The following is a 21,126-nucleotide window of genomic DNA, read 5'->3' on the forward strand; positions in this document are numbered from 1 at the left end:
TCTCCCCTGCTGTCCATGAGCGTATATAGTGCAGTTTATTCCTAGCAAGTGCATTTTCAAATATGTATTTATATAGGTCTTTGTGTAGTTGTGGTTTATTTTTGGCCTTTTGGGGTAACTATTCTGTAACACAAGTTGTACTATGTATTAGATGTTTTCTCCCCTGTGGTATAGCAAGTGATGCAAGAAAAATAAAGCTGAAACTCAGTAATTGGGTTTGTGGTGGAAATTGCTTGTTCACTTAGTTTTCCATAGGAGATGGTGCAGTTAAGCAGAGAACTTGTGGTGCAACATTTCTCTGCCTGCCAATTCTGGAGTCAGTTCCTGGTTCTGTGAAACTAGATTTGTCTCAAATAACACCATTTAATCAGCTACTGGAGCTCCTCCTCCCCATGCTAAGAGAATGCTCTAAGAACAGATGAGCATGTTGTTCCTACAGGTGTCCTGTGTAATGGGTGCTTGTAATTGACATGCAATATCAAATGTGAACAATGCTTCAAATAAAGGTTCACAGGTAGGTAAATGTGCACATGGCATGACCTTCAGCAAAGGTGAGTGCATGGGGGATCCAGTGGCCACCACCTTACCTATGCAATATGGAGAAATGACATGCATTAATGGTGTCAGGTCTGGCTAGTACAATTTGGGGAAATCTGGGCCCAGAGACAGCCTGGTTTCAAAGTTTGGAACCATTAGGTACATGAAGAGTAGAGGAAATTTGTGACTGCGAACAGAATGCAGCATCTGCCTCTAAACTTGGTGGAAATTTGCCTGCCACTAGCACGAAGGAAGTGCTTGCCTGGAGACGGGAGCAACTGGGGCACATGAAGCTCTCTTACACTGTGGTAAGAACTGATGAAGCAGTTATTTAATACTATTTGGAATAACAAACGGGTGCATTGCATGACACTTTTTCATAGTGAATTGCTTTGTTATATAACATTGTGCATAATGTAGAGATGCATAATTTATTTTTTTGAATACTACCCTTAAATGGCTAAGGAAAAATGCTTGATGTACAACAGCTTGAAAAGTTCAACAAATGTAAGGTATTTGTTAGACTTCTCATTGGTCCTTGCCAGAGTCTGATCCCATTCATACTAAATTTAGTGTATTGTTAAAACTAGACATTATTTCTTGAGGCTGGGATCCATTTGAAATACCTGGCACTATGCACTTTTTCAATATGGTTCTAGTTCTTATTGTTTATTTTTCCAGTGAGTCAGACACAGCCTCCCATCAGCAAAACAGGGTAACACATGGCTAATAAATGCCCCCAGACAGCCTGTCAGGGGGAAGTATCCCAACCCTGCACACACCCTACCAGTGCATAAACAATGCAGAAGCTTCACCCATGGCTGTTTGCTGCAAAATGTATGAGGCTGCTCAGCCTGCAGCTAAAGATCCATCATAGTCTGGTCTAGAATGTTTTACTGTGAACCAGTTGGTCACAAAGCTGCTTCATTTTTGTCTGATCTTTGAGATGGCTGGACTGCAGAGGATTTTCCCTGGATCTGGCCTCCCTGCTGAACAGTCTGCCCAGGATGAAGGGACACAACCATTGAAAAGTGGTCCCCCCCCCCACCCCATGAGGCATATGCTATTGATTTATAAAGGGTGTCGTGAAAAGTAAAAGAAATTTCTTGAAAGATACAAAATTAATTGGTTTCAGTAAAAATTGTCCTAAGCTGATCTGCTGGAAATGCTGTTTAAAACCATTCAAACAATAGTTCAAATGTGCAGTAGTAAATCCGACACAGCTGGCAACATCTCCCTTTGCGTCCATACATTTGGCAGAATGAGGCCTGTCTGGGTGCAAGCCTTTGAAATGCCTGCCTCTTCTCTGCCTGCCCTACCCCACCACTATGTAGCCTGCACTGAGGCCCAAGCCTGTCCGTGTGACAAATTAACATCGAGATTACAGCCTCAGATGCCCAGGCAGGCTCTCGGCCAGCGCTCCGAGCAGGGATACCGCACCACCCCTGTCTCTTAATCAGCACTGACAGAGCTGCTGCCATGCTGGGTGGAAACTAGAGATGTGCTCTCTTTAAAATAGATGCAGTGCTGAGCAGCGTGTGTGTTTACCCGATTGTCCTCTGTGCTCCCGAGGGAGGGTGTGAGTTTAGGTGCGTCCTTTTGCCTCATCTACTGTGAGAGAATTTGCTCCCTAGGTTTGAGTTCTCCTGCAACTGCATCAGTGATCTGAACCCAATTAAGGCACAGTCGATTCCCCCGAATATGTGCAGGGATCCACGGGCAGCGACTGCAGCTTCTAAATTTCAACCAAGAACTAAAAGTGTAGTCGGCCTGTTTATGAAAAGAGAGATCCATCCATCAGTAGGAAAAGGCAACATGCATATATGCCTTACGCAAGACGCATGTGCACTGATCTAAAGTGGTATTACAGAATTCTATACATGACGAATAAAAACTGTTTGCTGTTTTAATACCGCAAGTTGTGGATTTTTTGTTGGTGGTGATGCAGGTGACTTGTGCACAATCATACCTCTGTGCGTATGTGTGCTGTTTTGTAAAATGGATGCTTTCACATTACAGACCTATATATCTCAGTTGGTATTATGAATGTGAACTATCCAGATCTGAGCAAAAAAATAGGAATTGAACAATGAGGCTTATAATGTAAATGTAGCCATTAAGACAAAAAAAAAGATGAGGCACTTCAGCTTGGTAATGTGAACATAGCCTTTATTAGGTGCATTTGTCTTATAGATGCATTTTATACAAGTACAGACATTCTCGTGTAGCATACACAATTTGTGAGCCACCCTCTGCACAGAGTTCTACATATGAGGTATTATTTTGCGTGCTGAAGCACAGTGCTGATACCGACTTGGTAGGGGCATGGTTGTGGGTGTGTAGCTGTGTCACTATCACCGTTGGGTTTACAAATGTCCAGCCAACAGCAACTTTGTGGTCAGGAACTGACTACTGATAACAGACTGGATTCTAATTTTGCACCGCAACAGATGGACTAAAGACTCTATTTTGATTATATTTAGGCTTTTTTATAAGCAATGTAAATATTAATAACTCAATTTGTGATTTTAAATTATGCATACATAATGTGTAATTATGAGCAATGTGGAGTTTTGTCCAAGGAGTTAAAGAACAAATGTACATTTATAAAAATGTCTATGACTTTGACAACCCTTGACTCTGCCTTGAACCTCAATAAATGACTCACTCTTTCCTCCCTGCCTACTCTGATTCTCAAATAGGCTTTGCTTGGTGGACATAAACAGGAAAGAACCATGTAAGCAGCTGCTGTTTCCCCATGCTCAGTCATCACAGCTTCATAAGCATAGTCATTATAAATAATTATGCTAGTTATTATTATCCTTTATCCACTAGTGCTACTTTGTAAATGGATTAAATGCAAAAATGACTAAAATAAAAAAACCTCCCTTTCTCCATCAATTGTTAGTAACACATTTTCCCAGATACTTTACCATTATTGTGGGCTTTAGCATTGCTAAATATTAGATGGTTAAGTAGTTTTTTGGTTGCATTTATTTTATAGGATTTCTGGCTGCTACACAGTTAGTGGAGGGTAGCTCACCTGAGGATTATGAATACAGATCAATCTTCACCCTGTGTCTGATTGTACTGACCAGCGTAGCGTTGTCCACCTACACAGTCCATCTCACAGGTAATTTGCTACGCCTTAACAGGTCTGAACTGGCTGGCTGTATATAACTGCTGTAATTATGATTATCAGAGTGCCTGTCTAAGCACCGGTTGTGTGAGTAACTCAACACAGGATGAACCTTCTTTCGTAATGATTCACAAACTGCTTCATTGCTGTAATACGCCTTGCATATTAGTACCTCCTTAAGACTACTTAATTGAATAAAAGAGCTATTCTCTGAGCAGAAATGGCATACTCTGGTTGTTCTTTCATGCTGATGCTACATTAGTATAAAAAATGATGCTGCTGTCACTGATCTAGAAGAAATTGAACCACGCATCAATGAATGCATGGAGGAAGGTGGTATCAAGCAGAGAGAAGACAAGTGAAGCGATACGCTGCAGCCTGCCAGACAGGTCCAGCATGCTGAAAGCTACGTGTCTGGCGGTCTTAGCACCAGAACCTGGCTGGCACCTGAGGAGAGAGAAGGCATACATCTGCTTTCTATGCTTCAACAGCGAAGGCGCCTGGGAACCCGACTCCTCACAGCTGTCTGTCCCCACTGCAGCTGGACAGCAGCCGTCAAACGATGCAGCTGTATTTGGCACTGCAGGGGAAAGCACTGTGAGTGCTTGTGGTTCCAAGCGTGCTTGCAGTGCTTAATGAGTGACGCCGCACCAGTCATTCCTGCAAACCGTAACCAGCAGGAAATGGGCAGCCTCCAGAAAGAACAACCCTCAGCATTGACACCACAGCCAGGTAGGTCGGCTGCAGCTGTGAACAAGTGCAGCTCTCTGTCCTTATTGACACAGGCTCGTCGGTGCTACTGGCAGCAGAGTTGACATGTGAGGGAGGAAGTAGCTTTCATCCATGGTAAAGGGTCATAGCCAAGTGCATTAATTCTGGATTGCACCTATACAGGATACATGCTTACTCAGTTTCAAATTCCTCGAGGCAGCTGGGGCCATGCTCGACCTCAAAAAATAAATGTTGCACTTAGAGAGAAGGCAAGTGAAGCAAGTGTCCCTTGCTCCCTGGTGGTGTGGCCTTCATTTTCCATGGGGGTAGCTGACACTGCTTGTTCAACTCCTCCTGAGCCTGTTGGTGGATCTCCGGGGCTGGGGTGCGCTGTCAGGTCAGAGGCACTTTGACTTTTCTCAACTGGAGAAGCTGAACATGCAGCACCAGTGTTGGCCTGGCAGATCCCCGAGGGCTCTGGGCAGTGCACATGAGCAGCACCCTTGTCAGCCTCAACAATGGAGAAATTGGGAAGCATGAAGAACAGCAGTGGTGAGAAAGAAAGTGAGAAAGATGGTGGCAGCAGGAGTCATCGAGCCATCAGAAAGCCCCTCCGAAGTGCCGGTGGTCTCGGTGAAGAAAAAGTATAACAGCTCCTGCTTCTGTGCGGACTACGGGAAGCTTAACATTGTTACAAAGTCTGACTCATACCCACTCCCATGCATTGATGACACTTTGGATCAGCTGACTGGCTCCATGGGATTCAGCACACTGTACCTGCAGAGTGGATGTTGGCAAGTGGCAATCGCTCTGGATAGCAAAGAGAAGGCAGCATCATGCTAGGCTGTGGCAGTTCATGGTAATGGCTTTTGGGCTTTGTGATGCACAAGCTAAGTTCAAGCATCTGATGTAGTGAGTACTCACCGGCATCCCCAAGGACTGGAGGCATTGTCTACCTAGACAATGTGTTGATTGATGTGCCCAGCTTCAATGGTACACTCGTGAGCCTGGAGCAGGTTTTCCAGGCTATTAATTCTGCAAACCTCTGTCTGCATATTAAAAAGTGCAACCTCCTCTAGCAGTGCGTTCCCTGGACACATTGTTTGCTGAGCCGCAGTGGAAACAGACCCAGCATTGGTGGATGGGGAGCAACGGTGTCAAGCTCTGTGGAATGTCGGTGAGCTGTGGATTTGATTTTGTACTACTGCCATTTGTGCACGGGTTTGCCAATATAGCTGCACCTTCACATTAGTTCACGTGAAGGAGCCTGCATTCAAGTGTGATGAGGAGGTTGAGCATTTGTTGCTCTCTTTGTTCAGCTGTGTGAGACATGGGGGCGAGCATTACCCAGGGCAAGTGGTGTTGTGGACACAGACACTAGTGATGTGCTTTCAAAAATACAGGACAGAATTGAAAGGGTCATTGCACACTACAGCCGGCACATGAGTATATCAAAATGCAACTACTACATGTCGGGGAGGGAGCTGTTGGCTATCGTGGTAGGGTTACACCACTGACATCCTTACCTCTGTGATGTCCCCTTCATGATGTGCTGATCATGTCATGCATCACTGATTTGGCTCATGCAGTTCAGAGAACCTGAGGGTCAGTTCACAAAGTGGATCACAGTGCTGCAGGAATACAGCTATACGACATATGTGCTGGATGTATGATGGCAGGAATACGACAGTGTGCTGGAGCCTTACATGGTAGACCAGAGCATGGCCATGATGGTGGAGCAGCTAGTGAAGAGGTTTTTATGCAGGTTTGGGGTGCCAGGAGAGCTCCACAGTGACCAAGTGACCAATTACAAATTAGGATTCATAGCTGAGGTCTGCAACCAGCTTGGTGTCTGGAAGACTCAGACTACATCGCTCCATCTGCAGAGTGATGGCTTAAAGGAGCACTTCAATCAGACACTCACTGCTCAGCTACGGAGCCAAAAATGAGCCTATGATTCATGCTGTAGGGACAGACACTCTCACCAGGCATGCAAGTGTGGCTGTACAACCCGGGCCTAGGAAGGGACACTGTAGGAGAGCATCTGTTTCTTGAGGGAGCGCCTGGGTGAGGTGGTATATCAGGTCCGGGTGGGGAACTGGCTGTGGTGGTCCATTAGGACCAGCTCGCCCCATATTGGTCTCAGGAAAGAGAGACTGCACACCTGCACATTTGAAATAGCAACTTCTTGTAAAATCTATTTCATTTTTCAACATTAAAACTTATATTACAACATTGGTGAGCCTCTTGCCATTTTTCATAAATTTTATTTGTCACTCTGTTAGGCACTTTTGGACAATAATAATGTCAAAAATAGGAGATGGTTTATTTTTCTTTAATTTTAATATGGTTTTGTGAAAAGTGTGGTAGTGTGACATTTCTTCTTCTTTTTAAAAGTATTTGAATGCTAGTTGCAGAGAATTAATTATAATATCCTTAAAATCCAACTTTTGAATGAAACAAAAATAATTCATATGAAATAAAAAATATGACATTAAAAAATACTTTTCATTTAATGTGACTGAAAAAACACAGTAATACCAGTTACACATTGAAACACCAGTGACACTAAAAGAAATTCCACCAAAGATTCTGCATGAAAATTTGCATTTAGTGTTTATGATTATTGCTGATGGTTTGAACAGGTTAAACACAAATCTTTTAACAAAATTTGGCAATCACTTACTAAAAGTTCCAAAAATATATATTCTCAAATTTATATGCCATATCGTTTCCTATTATTGTTACTGAACTCAGTAATCTTGTAGCTGGCACAAAACAGATACATTTGGTAATGCCTTTTCTATCATTTAATTGCTGGGCTGGCCCATATGCAACATCCAGAACCTCTGATCAGTCTGAACTTGTTGCTTGTTCAGTGCCAAGTCCTCTGGTATTGGACACATGATCTACTCATCACCATACCAATTAACATCAACTCTGGGGCTTGGCCAGAAGTATTCATTGACTCAATTCTTGTGCGAGCACTTTACCATTGTTCTCCTCTACATACACGATGATGCCAGAGTAGGGCTTTTATCTGAAAATGTTTTAATGATTCACAGGCGGAGGCCAATTGTAAGCCAACTGTGTCCTCATTATGCAAAACCAATGTCAGTTTAAAAAAATAGATTTTGATATATGTGCATTTAACTGAATGTAAGTGCCAACAATAGCCTGTTGCATTTCCTCCCAGAGTGCTTCATGTTGTGCAGTTCAAGGATGGTGGGATGGTGTTTTGTCCTACTTATTTCTGAAATAAAATAAAATAAATATTCATTGTCTTTCCCATACAAAGAAGGCTCATGAATGTAATTTTAATTCATTACCAAATGAAGCAAAGAGGCTAAACATGGCTTCAGACTACTAACATAGTCTGAATAGCGAGCCTTTTGTTACTGTATTAATGTAGATACTGCTAACATCAATTTAAAAACAAACAAACAAACAACCTACCCTTGATTTCATTTTAATTCTTATTTGTGATTTAACATTTGTCACAGTTAACTATTTATCAGCAAGACAAGGGCTTAAAAAGTCACCTACATGCAAAATATCTGAGCTGGATTCAAATGACAACTTGGAAGCATTGAATATGCATAGCAAAACAATGCCTAAGCCCATGTAAGTCCATTTTCTTCTTTATTTTCTGCCATTTCACAAGGTTTAATCTTTAGCTCATATGCTTTTATTTTTAGCATGTAAAGGTTAATGTAGTTTTATTTATCTTTTATTCTTAAGACATTGTTGCATTATACAAAATTTTGCTCAGTGGTTATGCTGTGATGAATGTGTGCCAAAGACATATTGCTTGTGTTTTTTTTAACAGTCACTTCTACAGTGATACATATATGGACAGTGGGGATGAATCCATGTTGAGGAGCAAGGTAAAATCAAAACAGAGTTCTCCACCATGCTGGTAAGGCTGTGCTTTCTGTTCAATTGATCTATCTTATTCTATCATAAACAAAAAAAAAACATGTTTTGCAATCCTGATCCACACATTCCTCTGTGCTGCTTCTTTAAGTGCCCTCCCTGATTGTAAACTCTTCAATCAACTCAATTAATTAAAAAGCTCAAAGCCAATTATTAGTAGATTAGCTAAATTAAGTATTTTAGAGCAGGATGACTGTAAATTGCATAAATCCAGGACTGGAGAACACTTCTCTGAGTTTAAAACATCCAAAGACACTATAAAATATTTTCCTGAGAAAACTCCTGTTCTGACTCTTTTTTAAAACCTATTATTATTCAGCCCTGAGCCTCCACCTGTGCCACCATATTCAGTGCCTATAAATTAGGCTTTCTCCTTTGCATCTCCACTGATCCAATCTCAGCGTTTTTCTTTGTCGGTATCCACCTTCTACAGCACTCCACCAGGAGCAACCTTCTACACTGCTCCACCCAGCCCAAACACCTACCCCTCTTCATCAAGGACAAAGTCCTACACCTCTCCACCAGGTCCAGCCTCCTACACCTCTCCACCAGGTCCAGCCTCCTACACCTCTCCACCAGGTCCAGCCTCCTACACCTCTCCACCAGGTCCAGCCTCCTACACCACTCCACCAGGTCCAGCCTCCTACACCTCTCCACCAGGTCCAGCCTCCTACACCACTCCACCAGGTCCAGCCTCCTACACCACTCCACCAGGTCCAGCCTCCTACACCTCTCCACCAGGTCCAGCCTCCTACACCTCTCCACCAGGTCCAGCCTCCTACACCACTCCACCAGGTCCAGCTTCCTACACCTCTCCACCAGGTCCAGCTTCCTACACCTCTCCACCAGGTCCAGCCTCCTACACCTCTCCACCAGGTCCAGCCTCCTACACCTCTCCACCAGGTCCAGCCTCCTACACCTCTCCACCAGGTCCAGCCTCCTACACCTCTCCACCAGGTCCAGCCTCCTACACCACTCCACCAGGTCCAGCTTCCTACACCTCTCCACCAGGTCCAGCCTCCTACACCTCTCCACCAGGTCCAGCCTCCTACACCTCTCCACCAGGTCCAGCCTCCTACACCACTCCACCAGGTCCAGCCTCCTACACCTCTCCACCAGGTCCAGCCTCCTACACCTCTCCACCAGGTCCAGCCTCCTACACCACTCCACCAGGTCCAGCCTCCTACACCTCTCCACCAGGTCCAGCCTCCTACACCACTCCACCAGGTCCAGCCTCCTACACCTCTCCACCAGGTCCAGCCTCCTACACCACTCCACCAGGTCCAGCCTCCTACACCACTCCACCAGGTCCAGCTTCCTACACCTCTCCACCAGGTCCAGCCTCCTACACCTCTCCACCAGGTCCAGCCTCCTACACCACTCCACCAGGTCCAGCTTCCTACACCTCTCCACCAGGTCCAGCTTCCTACACCTCTCCACCAGGTCCAGCCTCCTACACCTCTCCACCAGGTCCAGCCTCCTACACCTCTCCACCAGGTCCAGCCTCCTACACCACTCCACCAGGTCCAGCTTCCTACACCTCTCCACCAGGTCCAGCCTCCTACACCACTCCACCAGGTCCAGCTTCCTACACCTCTCCACCAGGTCCAGCCTCCTACACCACTCCACCAGGTCCAGCCTCCTACACCACTCCACCAGGTCCAGCCTCCTACACCACTCCACTAGGTTCAACTTCTTTTACCACTTCAACTGGACCAGCCCCTGTTTCATTTTCCTAGAGCCAACCTCCTTTACCTCTGCTTTAGCTTTAGTTTCCTCGATGTCTGCTACAGGGCAAACTTTCAACTCTGCTTCTGAAATCTTTGTACTGATCGTCAGAATGGCATCAGGGAGAAAGCCTTTTCCTTGTACATGTAAGTGCAGTGTTACTTATTATTGTCTGTTCTGGTTACCCTTTCTCTATTATGGTGAAACTATTTTTACTTTATGTTATTATCATACCTCTGATTCATTTTCTTCATTATTTTTTTTTAATCTGTAAAACTACATACAATGCTTGAGGCAGTGACACATCAGATCACACAGATAGGCACCATGGTCAACATACTGTCATCACATATGGGTGGTAAGTCAGACAGGACAGCTGAGATGCCCAGTGAAATCACCTTCCCTCTGTCAACTATGGACGAGGTTGACAACTTTGAAAAATGGTTATGTGACTGGGCAAATGCCTCTAAAAAGAATGATGTGATAATTATGTACACAATTAATTAATGCTGTCTTTTTAAATTCTAGGAATAATTGATTATTTGTATGTGTGCTGTTATGACTAGACAGTAAGAGCACTCCTTTAGTAACAGACTCACTTTCACTGAGACTTGAACCTCTGATCACTGTGATAACACCCTTACTTTTATGTGTGATACATCTTCTTGTATTCTGTATCCATTCTCTTGGTGGGTTTGATTTAAAGCACATTACATGGACTATCCTTGCGCACATGTTTTCATACAGTATGGCTAAAAATATCAATCAGAAAGGCATCAATAACAGAAAGACGTTCAGTGCAATGGCAGCCAGGTACAGGTTGGATAAAAGTGCCAGGCTGCATTGGTTATAGCAAAAGAAAGGACTGGTTTAATACATTTCAGCATAATTACTATATTTACAATGTTGCACTATAGTAAGTAAAGCCTTGCATATACTTGCCTTGCAAATTCATCTTGTATAAATCTTCTATTTAAAAAAGAGAATCTGTCAACATTGTTATTGCAGTTATTTTGCCATGATAAGGCAATCTAAGAATGGCATATATAGGTTTTTGCCACACTATTTGGACGCCTATAAAATAGGTATACCCCGTAGAGATGGTTGCTATGCTTTAATAACTGCTGTATTTTTAGGATTATTATGCTTCTCTGTAAATGCTCTTTGTGCCGTCTCCTGCAGAGGTGCAGTGGGACACAAGGACCCAGCTGCGTCCCAAGCAACTAGTGATGACACATCATTAGACGGTTTAAACTGGCCTCAGACCAGGGAGGTGGCCGTAAACGATGCTAACATTTAACATGCCGCTCTTCTAATGACCACAGCAGCGATGAAAATTATTATTTTTTTAATCATTGTGATTAATTATGTAGGACATGGGCTTGCAATGGACTTTTGGCAGCATCCTGGTCAAATCTGGCATATAAGGGCTGGATCCGGATCTGTGCTGATGCTTGTGTTGACCTGAAATTGAAACTCTTCTAAATTGGGTCAGGACTAGATTTGGACCAGATGTGAAGATAACATTTGCAGCTCTGACAACTCTGGGCCAGATGTATTGATGACCTTTGCTAATATGGATTGGTTATGACCTATTTTGGTGCAGATCTATAAGGTTCAGTTTTTGTATTGGGCCGTTGTGCAGGAAGACACTGGGGCAGATCTGTTCCGCGGATCCGTACCAGATGCTGTGCTAAATTTGTCCCTAATCCGGCACAGCGCGCATTTGCTGTCTGGGATCCCACAAGCAGGCGGGCGATGTAGTGGCAACCGATGTGTGTAGTCAGTGCAGTGCGAGGACAGACTGACTGGGGCTTTTCCCGGCTAGCGCACACGAGCAGTCCTCGAGCGGGACCTTCGTCCGTCTAGCACTCCACAGGCGAAGCGAGAACAAGACTGCGGGCGCCAATGTACTTTGTAGTCGGTTTAACCCGATCGGGCTACCCTCAGCCACAGGTGTCGAGCAGGCAGGAAATGTATTGTTAAATGCACGAAATGCATGAAAAATAAAATACAAATAAAATAAAATGAGTAGAAGGCAGTCAACCTCATTGCCTAATTCCAGTCCATCGGCTAGCGAGTGACTCTTTGGCCTTAGGGTAATGACAGATTGCAATTCCACAGATATCCAGCAGATGGCAATTTTACACCATTAAAATACACATACAGCGCCTCGATAATCATGTTATATCGTTTATCATCTATAGAATAATTAACAGAGCTTGTGGTTCCTGTAACACGTGGCAGTTAATTCAGCATGTCCAAAATACAGGGGTGCATCTTTCAAATATATTCCACAACACTGTCAGAACCCAGTTTATTATGATAGACATCTGAAATGATAAAAGAGAATTTATTTAATCTTTACCCTATGCAAAGTAAATATATCACTAGATTCATTGTAAGTGCAGCATGTATATTAATAAAACATATGAGATCATATAGGCCATTTATTTCTAGAGCTGGAATACACCCATGCCAGTGTATGCCCATTTCTCATGCCAAGGACAGAGATGCTCTGACTTTTACTGCGTGTGACACATTAACAGAGTAAAAGCACACAGACCTACTTCTGTAGTCCACAGCCAGAATCCAACATGCACACACACACGGAGAACACGCAAGCACACACAGAGGAAGCAGCCCCTGCTCTGTGGTGGAGGCCAGTACCACACACATGATCGTGATTGAGGCTGATCATGATGGAGCACCAACACCTCACCCCCCCCCCCCCCCCCCCACCTGAGTTAGACAACTGTTTGGCGGGCGGCACGATGATTGCAGGCAGCCGGGGGCGGGGGAACCTGTGCCTGAGGCCCATGAGCCAAGAGCAACCAGCCTGATACGGGCATTCGAGGTTTAGCTCCTCTTCAGAAACGCACACATGTTCAGCCACACACACTGCAGCCATGACAGCAGCCCGCCAGTCCGTGACAGCAACCTACACACACAGCTCTCTCACGTTTCCATGCAATTTACATCCACAACTAGAACAGAGAGGGTGCATCGCTGTTTGGAATTGGACAATTCAAACTGCGAATCACCCAAACCAGAGAAAAAAAAAAAGAAAAGAAATAAAACACATTGTATGTCCCGTTGATCCATAGAAAACTCAGTAAAGACAGATAAGGGAGGAGTACAATTTAAAAATGATTTTTCAGAGATACCTATGCATGTGTGTGTTGGCTATGCAAGTGTTATGCTATGACCATATAATCCCGTGTGTCTGTGTATGTATATGTTCCCACCCTCAGCTGCTTGGGGGAATGATTACAGCGTGCACTCAGAGGGTTGTTGCCAGGGCTTTCAGAGAGACTGACAAGCTAATTGGTGCCTTCAAATGAGTGAAGATATAAATCTAGTCACATTAGTGCTGAGAGCAAGTGAAGTATGCCTCCCCCCCCCCCCAAAAAAAAGCAACCTATAAAATAATATCACTTGTTAGCACTAACTAGTTTGCCTGAGGTTTAGAGAGTAACATTTGGAGACACTGAGAGCTCCTTTCTTCATAGGCTAGACAGCAGCTGATCACTCTGCTTAGAACTATTTTGATCAGAGTAAACTCCCACTCAACCCTCATTCATATTACTATGCACCCAGCCTTCAATATATCACATCTCCTGCCTTTTAAAGGGATAGTAAATACTTCAGCATTGTTTACTGGGCACTTGACTTTTGCATCAGTGAAGACACTTCCGGTTTGTTATTTTTTATTCCTAGTATAAATGATTTCCTGAAACATGAGGGTTCTTTTGAAAGAGGTGTCCTTAAAAGCCCTCTGCACAGTACACTACAACTTTCTCGTCTCCATCTCTCCCTGTTTGTCTCTCTCCCTATCTCTCTCTCTCTCATACACACACACACACACACACACACACACACACACACACACACACACACACACACACACACGTCATCTCTCTCATTCCCTGTCTTGTTTTTCCTCCCACTCTGTCCCTAGTCTCTACCCACACAACACAACAGTTTCGATATGATCATTCCACCAGAGAACATGCTATTGGGCGTTTATCACTCAGGCCAGGTAAGCCCACAGGTACGCCGCACAGGGGGGCAGGCACGGGAGAAAATCTGCACTCCTCTCCCGAGGCTGGTGGACATGCAAGATGAAAATCAAACAGACTAAGAACTGGACGGAAAGAGAATAAAAATGGTAATCACATTTGAGTCGAATGTCACCAGTCCATGCATGCAAAATCAACCCAGTCCATGTAGAACAGCGACCCCTCTGCTCTGTGTCTCTCATCTTCTGTTACTCTCTCCGATCTGCAGCGTTGCATGGCCACATGTACAACAGAGAAAGGATGAATATGCTATGCTATACACGGCATGTATGTACATTTCTGGATGGCGTGACTGGTGTGTGCTCCATGATACGTGCATGCTGCTGCTATGAAATGGCCCTCTCAATGCGAATAAGAGTGACAGGAACCTCATTACAGGCTAATAGCTTCTGGGAATGGTAGCTGAGAGTCTAATTTGAGCACTGCCAACTAGACATAACAATCTTCTTCGACTCTGAACCTTTCTTTTCACACCACATGACTTGTAAGAAAAACAAGCTTTTATAAGTGGCTAAAGTGATGAAGGAAAAATTGTGGCTTTTTTTTAAAAAACACAAGCAGAGAAATAACAAATGGAACAATTTCGACTGCCAAAACTTTGAACCAGACTTTATATGAAGAAAGACAGATGTCAGGGAGGGGGCTGAAAATAAGTTTACTACTCTGATAATCTAAAATAAGGTTGAAAATAAGTTTACTACTTTGTTCGTCTAATTGATTTGCACTCCCTGCCGAACAGAGTGCCATACCCCACAGACCAGGTCTGGCGACTCAAGCATAAATCAGCGAAGATAATCACATTATGGAAATTAGGTCCAGGGGAGACCTCTTCACTACTGTCAAGTACTGCCATAGCATGTCTAAGACAACAATCACAACAGAGCAAGGATGAACTGAAAAACGCCCATACATGCATCAGGTACACATTAGTACTAGACATGACTCTTTATAGACTAGCATTCCTAACAAAGGAGCTTAAACATTGTATGGCTAGAGCACAGTTTAAACAGCTAAGCGGTTGCATTGTAGGTATCACAGACAGCAGTATTAGTGCATGACAATACGACCCTGTGACTAGCTAATTAGTGCTGAGTGCTAAGTAGAGTTCTTTAGGTATTCACAATAAGATAAGAGTCTGCATCCACACCATGGAATCACTGGCTCTTTATCTATTAACCTTTGCTCTATGGGTCTCTGAGAACTCCTTACTTTCTCCTATTATCGATGTCTACTAATAAGGCTTTTGGTTCAGTTAGATCTGGTACCCATGTAATCCATTGCCTGGGCCCTCTTGGCCTTTGGAAATTGCAAAGTCATTTCTTCTCATGTGGTGATTTAGAGTTTTTGCACGGTGAGGGGCACCGAGGTCATTTGGAGATGAAAATGATCACGGACAGTAGGCGAGTTTAAGTGTGTAAATCTTATGCCCTCTGCAAGAAAACCATAACTTGGCCACGGGTGCGTATGTGTGTGTGTCACTCCTTGCCAGTCTCTGCTCAAGCGAGGAAAGGTCAAACAAAAAGGGGAGCTTGTCCACAGTTCTCCATTAGCAGTGAGCTCCTTTGGGGGGGAGCAGTTTTTCATCAATAGCCCAAATGAATACAGGAGTTTGTGAGACAGGGCATTGTGGGGGAAACAGACACGAGGACAATTCAATACTTCCAACAGGGCATTAAAAGCCTGTAGGATGTGACACAGGAGCTGGCTGTAACTCAGTCAGGGAGGTTGGTGGGACCACGAAGGCCATTCGAAGATCTCTGGAGTCTTCATCTGCGACGGGTTCCAGGCCATTTCCCACGCATATGGTCATCATGGGAGGGCTTAGCGCTCTAAAGCATGCCATCTATAGTGCAATGGCACCCTAAATCCTGCAGCTGTAGCGTCTGCAGCCCGTTAACTACCTCACATATCACAGAGCAATGCAAACACACACACACACAGGTGCACACCCACACAGGCCTTCAATGGAAAGAGTCATATGGAGACAGAGTGCTGGCAGGGTCAGCCATGGTAGAGAGGGAAGGGGAGCGGAAGAAAAGGGGGATGTGTCTGGGAGGCAGCAGAGGGCAGAGCCAATCAGCCGCCCGTTCAGCCACTGAAGCGCAGCTAGTGAAAGCCAGCCTCCACAGAGTCTGGAATTACCAGGCCCTCAGGCATTCCACTTGTTTACTGCAGCCTCTACCACGTCCGGGACCCCACTATGCCACTCTGTGACGAGCCCAACAGCCCCGCTGATAGGCTGGTACTACTCAAACACCTGCCACAGTCACATAAGCCAGTGAATGTAGTTGCTCCCAAGGTGAAATAAATCAAAAGCAATGTGTGCTGCAATAGAAAAGTGGAGTGGTCATTTTCTAAACACCTTTTCTGTCACCAGACACTGTTGTGCAAAATGCAAGCATGCCCAGCATCCAGTGTTTGCTTTTAATTGGTCTACTACCTGAAACCCATCTGTGTGTACTGGCGAAATTAACTATCTCTTTCTCTCATCCAATAAACACACCAGCCTGCAAAATAAAATTTTGCAGTTTTATCTCAACTGGGTAGATAGGATGGCATATTGAAATGTATCGATTGCCTGTGCTTGTGGTTCTCTTTGGGACTGGTGTCTCAATTTCTGCTGCAATGGCAAGTCTCCCCCTGACCCCCAAGTGGACATTAAGCCCAACCCCCCCCCGGACCGTAACCTCGGAGCTCGGCCAAGATAGGCCAGTGGATGTTTCCAGCAGAGCAGCGTCTCCATGGGCAAGGGTAGGCAGCGGAAGCAGTGGAGTGGAGGCAGGGAAAGGCTTAATAGAGATTCTGTCAAACTGATAGAGTTCTTTAACCCAGTTTTCTTTTATCACAGAGAGCTCTTCTCAAATTGAACTGTGATGCCCTACACTGGATCAAGCGGTGGCCAAAATAAATCAGTCCTGTACTTATGAAGTCAGAAATCTCCTTGGTGTACTACTAGTTGAGTAAAAATAAAAGTCCTCTGTTCATATTCCAATTTCAGTTACTTTACATTTACTTAAATATTAAAAGTAAAAATACTGCTAATTATTTATAGTTAAGTTATATATTTTTAAATAGTTTCTATTGAGGAGACCTGTGTGGTTGTACACATAAAAAGGGAGAGTGCACTAAATTTCTCTGGATATTTTAGACAATCCTGTTGTAACAACTGTAACATAGTACAGATACTTGAAATTATTACTTAAGTACAGTAGCAAATAACTTCATTACTGAACACCGCAGGCTGGGTTCACAAATGCAGTGGCAGTACGTACATCACAACCCACTGCACCACAAAACTGCTTGCAGTCCAGCTGAGGGTCAGAGCAGGTGAGTGACTCTCTGAGGAAAACACCCCAGGGAACCAAAGCACCACAGCATGTGCACCAATGCCCAGAGCACTAATGTGCTGGGCTGTTCAGCGAGATGTAATAGGAGGGAGGCAGAGCGCCAGGGTGGGCTTCAGAGAGGACGGCACCCTGCAGAGCCAATAGAGATGGCCTAAAAAGCTCCCGTGAAGGTCAGATGATGCGTTTCTCCAAGTCCACGTTGCCAGCTTTGCAGCAGAGCCTCACAACAACAACAGCAACGACAACCAAGCAATCATCTGGCAAAAGCACTAAATCACAGAGATGACCTGAATTAAGCTGCAGGGCTTTTTCCAGCCTTATAAGCAGAGCTGCGCACATTGCAGCCCAAGCTCGCCCATTTGAAATATAGGAACCAATTTAAACCGAGAGGGTGGTGGAATTCAGACAGGTGAACAGACTCAGAGAGCATATCACTTGCAGTCAAGTTGCTTGGCATGAGTGGAAAAATGCCATTATACTCCAGATACAACAATAGGAGCAGCTGGCAAGAGCGAGAAGCCCTTTTTTAATCAAACTGATTCAACCCAACTCTGGGTTGCTCTTCCGACTCGTTTATAAATGCACTTCCGGCTCATTTATAAATGCATTGTCAATTAAGTGTACGTGAAACCTTTAGAGCATTTTTTTTTTCCTGGGCATAGGAAACATTTCAGAAAGTGGCTCTCCATAACTTTGCCTGATTAAAGTGGATTTTATGTCTTTTAGTCCGTGAACGAATTTCAGACGACTTTGCGATGATCGTGCAGGGGTCAATCAGCCACTGGTCTACTAAGGAGCTCTAATCATTTTTACTCCAATCAAATGAATGGGGGTTGATGGAAATGAGCGCGGTTGAATTACTGCTCCTCGCTTGGGATTATGTATGTATGAACCCAACATCTCCCCCAAATAAAACAATTAGTGCAGTTCTGCATTTCCAGATCAGCCGTAACCCATAGGCAGTTTTTCACGGTGCGAGTCAATGATTAATATCAGCAGTTACTGCCTATGAAAACATGGACAACCGTACTGTAGAGATATATTGAACTGAGCTTGGAGTACCGATGCGGCCCAGGAAGAAACACGATAATATCCTCCATTGGAAAGCAGCCAGCCCGACACTTCAAGCACAACCACCACACAGTCTTAAGCATTATTACGCTGCATCAAATCGTTATAACTGTTTTAAGCAGGCCGGCTGATGCAAGGACCGGCGAGAAGTACGAAAGGGTTCATTATCGCTCCAATAAAAGGGGAAACGGTGCACGGTGCGCGGAGCGCTCAGCATGGAAGCGAATTTGGCCCTACTACAGTGCTGTTGATTAGAGTGAAAAGCCTCGGACGCGAAATTCGCTCGAGCGCTTAATTCATCACGACGGCACAACAATAAATTTTGAGCTTTTAACGGGGGGAAATGCAGTACATTCAGAGGGCCCTCCATCATCCTGTCCTAAACCCCTATTAGGAGGAGTGCACTGTGTTTCTGAACATATAAATCAATTCGCTAATATCACTGTAGCGCGTTCAGCGGCCACAGCTCCGATGTCGGTCCCTCGTCCTCGCAGCTGCACGCAGAGCCCTGCTGGACAGCTTATTTTAGGATCCCACCAATGTGGGAATAAATGAAAAGTAATTTTCAGCCACAACCTAAGGTTTATTACCGGGGCAGATGGAAACGGACTGTGTGGGGGATCGCCTGAAACTAGTGGAACTGTAGTGAAACTTATATGTAATCACTTGCGTATTTGGTTAAATGTTGAAATTGGTACGCTTGGCTTGCAGGTCTAGACGATGGGCCACTAAATCAACCGATAGAGTGGGTGACAAGCCCCGGCTCCTGCTATGCCAGGGTTGTCAAAGTGCGGTGACGAGCTCATGAGCGTTTTTTTTTTGTTTTTTGTTTTTTTTTACAGGTTAAAGCATTCCTTCACTCAGCCGTCAGTTAAAGATGCAGTCGCTTTCCTTCTTAGAAGGTAATGGCACCATAAATCCATTTTAAGCACCCTCAATGTGAAGGGTGACACCGTCCCCAAATTAAGTAGCATAAACCCAATTTTCCCTCATTTAATATCTGAAGCTAGATGTTCCAAAGCCCATGAGGGATGTTAATATTGGGATCATTTGAATTAGAATGACACTGGATTGTTTATATAAAAGGGTCTTAGAAATGTTAATCTGGCAAACTGCTTGTCCAAAAAGCAGAGAGCAGTCTCTCTAAATTTAATTAAATCATTTTATTCCTCTTCCATCGGTCTGAGAGAAGTTGTTTTAATTAGAGCGCCAAGCTTAGGTTACTCAGCCACTTTATTCTCTGTAATGCTACTGCACACACACGAGTAATATTAATGTGACAGGGGCCACACAGATAAAGCGCTCCCGCTACCTCTGACACTTAACCACGCACGTATTCACACACCCACCCACACATGCCCACATGACAAATTTTAGTGAATCGATTTGTCCTTTTCAAAACGGGGGCAGTGCTTGAAGGGCACAAGTGGAGTTTCCACAAGGAGGTCTGATTTAATTTAATAAGTAAGACCTTTAGTGCATGCTAGGGGAGTTGCAGATTGGGTGGTGGAATGACAGTTTATCATAAACCGCTGTTAATGTATCACAAAATTACACAAACTTAATATAATGACTGCAAGTGGAGGATTTTTACAGATCACAGACAAAAACATTCATACTAGTTCATGTAGCACTTGAACCTGGAGTTAACAAGCAACAACAAGCAAACAAACAAACAAGCAAAAACTTTATCACAGAAGAATTTGACATATCTCACCATATTGGCGAATAAGTGCAGGAATTTTCTTCAGCATCAGCATGTGCAACCACTTAACATCATGGGAAATTTCAGATAAATTTGCTTTCTTGGCCTGTAGCAGGGGAAGATTTGTAATCCATTGGACACTTTCCAAGATGGAAGTCATGTACTTATGAGTTCTGAAGTGAACCAGAAAGTAGAGGCCATTTTTAGGCACACTCTGATGGTTCGTTCTGAATCAGCATAGGGAAATGAGCATTTATTCTGCGGTTTTAACAAGGAGAAACCTCTGTCAGCACATTAGGGACAATATGAATATGATTTCACATGAACTTTCCCTATAAAAGTAAATTATGCACTGAGGGCCAAGTTGAGAGACATGATGTAATCACGTTGGTTACATTGTCATTGTGAAGTGTAAAATAAAAATAAAAATCTAAGGTGCCTTGTGATGGGTTAAAAAAAGCCCTCAGCAAAATTTTAACATATGAAGTTGTGCTGAGGTGTCCAAGTGACTTCATGAATAAGTGCTTGTATATATAACAACGATGATGTAATCTTCAAAGTAGGGCTTTTCATATTCAGTCCTTGAATTACATGGATGCACAATATGCCCAAGGCAGGCACTGCTAAATAAAGCTTGTTTTCTTTATATCCTATAAAGTTGACTTTCCTTATAGCCATAGCATAAGGTCATCATTTTTGATAGCCTTTTCTGACTTTCCCCATGGAAATGTAATTAAATGAAGCATGATGTAGAGTCAGTCATTAAAATAGCTCAACCTAAACAGGCTGCTTAGCAACAGGGCCTGTGTGGTCACTGGGAGCACATCCCAGAAAACAGGGGAGAGTCATGGAGAAAAATGGCCCTACCTC

At 44.0% G+C, this 21,126-nt stretch overlaps 1 long non-coding RNA gene across 1 annotated transcript; it reads left to right on the top strand.

The window, feature by feature from the left end:
* The first annotated feature begins 4,337 nt into the window (after nucleotides 1-4,337).
* LOC113583433 lies at nucleotides 4,338-8,302 on the top strand. The gene is made up of 3 exons (XR_003411288.2): nucleotides 4,338-4,408; nucleotides 7,891-8,011; nucleotides 8,217-8,302. It is a non-coding gene; the product is annotated as an uncharacterized LOC113583433 (long non-coding RNA).
* The last annotated feature ends 12,824 nt before the right edge of the window (nucleotides 8,303-21,126 follow it).

This window comes from Electrophorus electricus, chromosome 7, assembly GCF_013358815.1.
Source record: "Electrophorus electricus isolate fEleEle1 chromosome 7, fEleEle1.pri, whole genome shotgun sequence".
Classification (NCBI taxonomy): Eukaryota; Metazoa; Chordata; class Actinopteri; order Gymnotiformes; family Gymnotidae; genus Electrophorus; species Electrophorus electricus.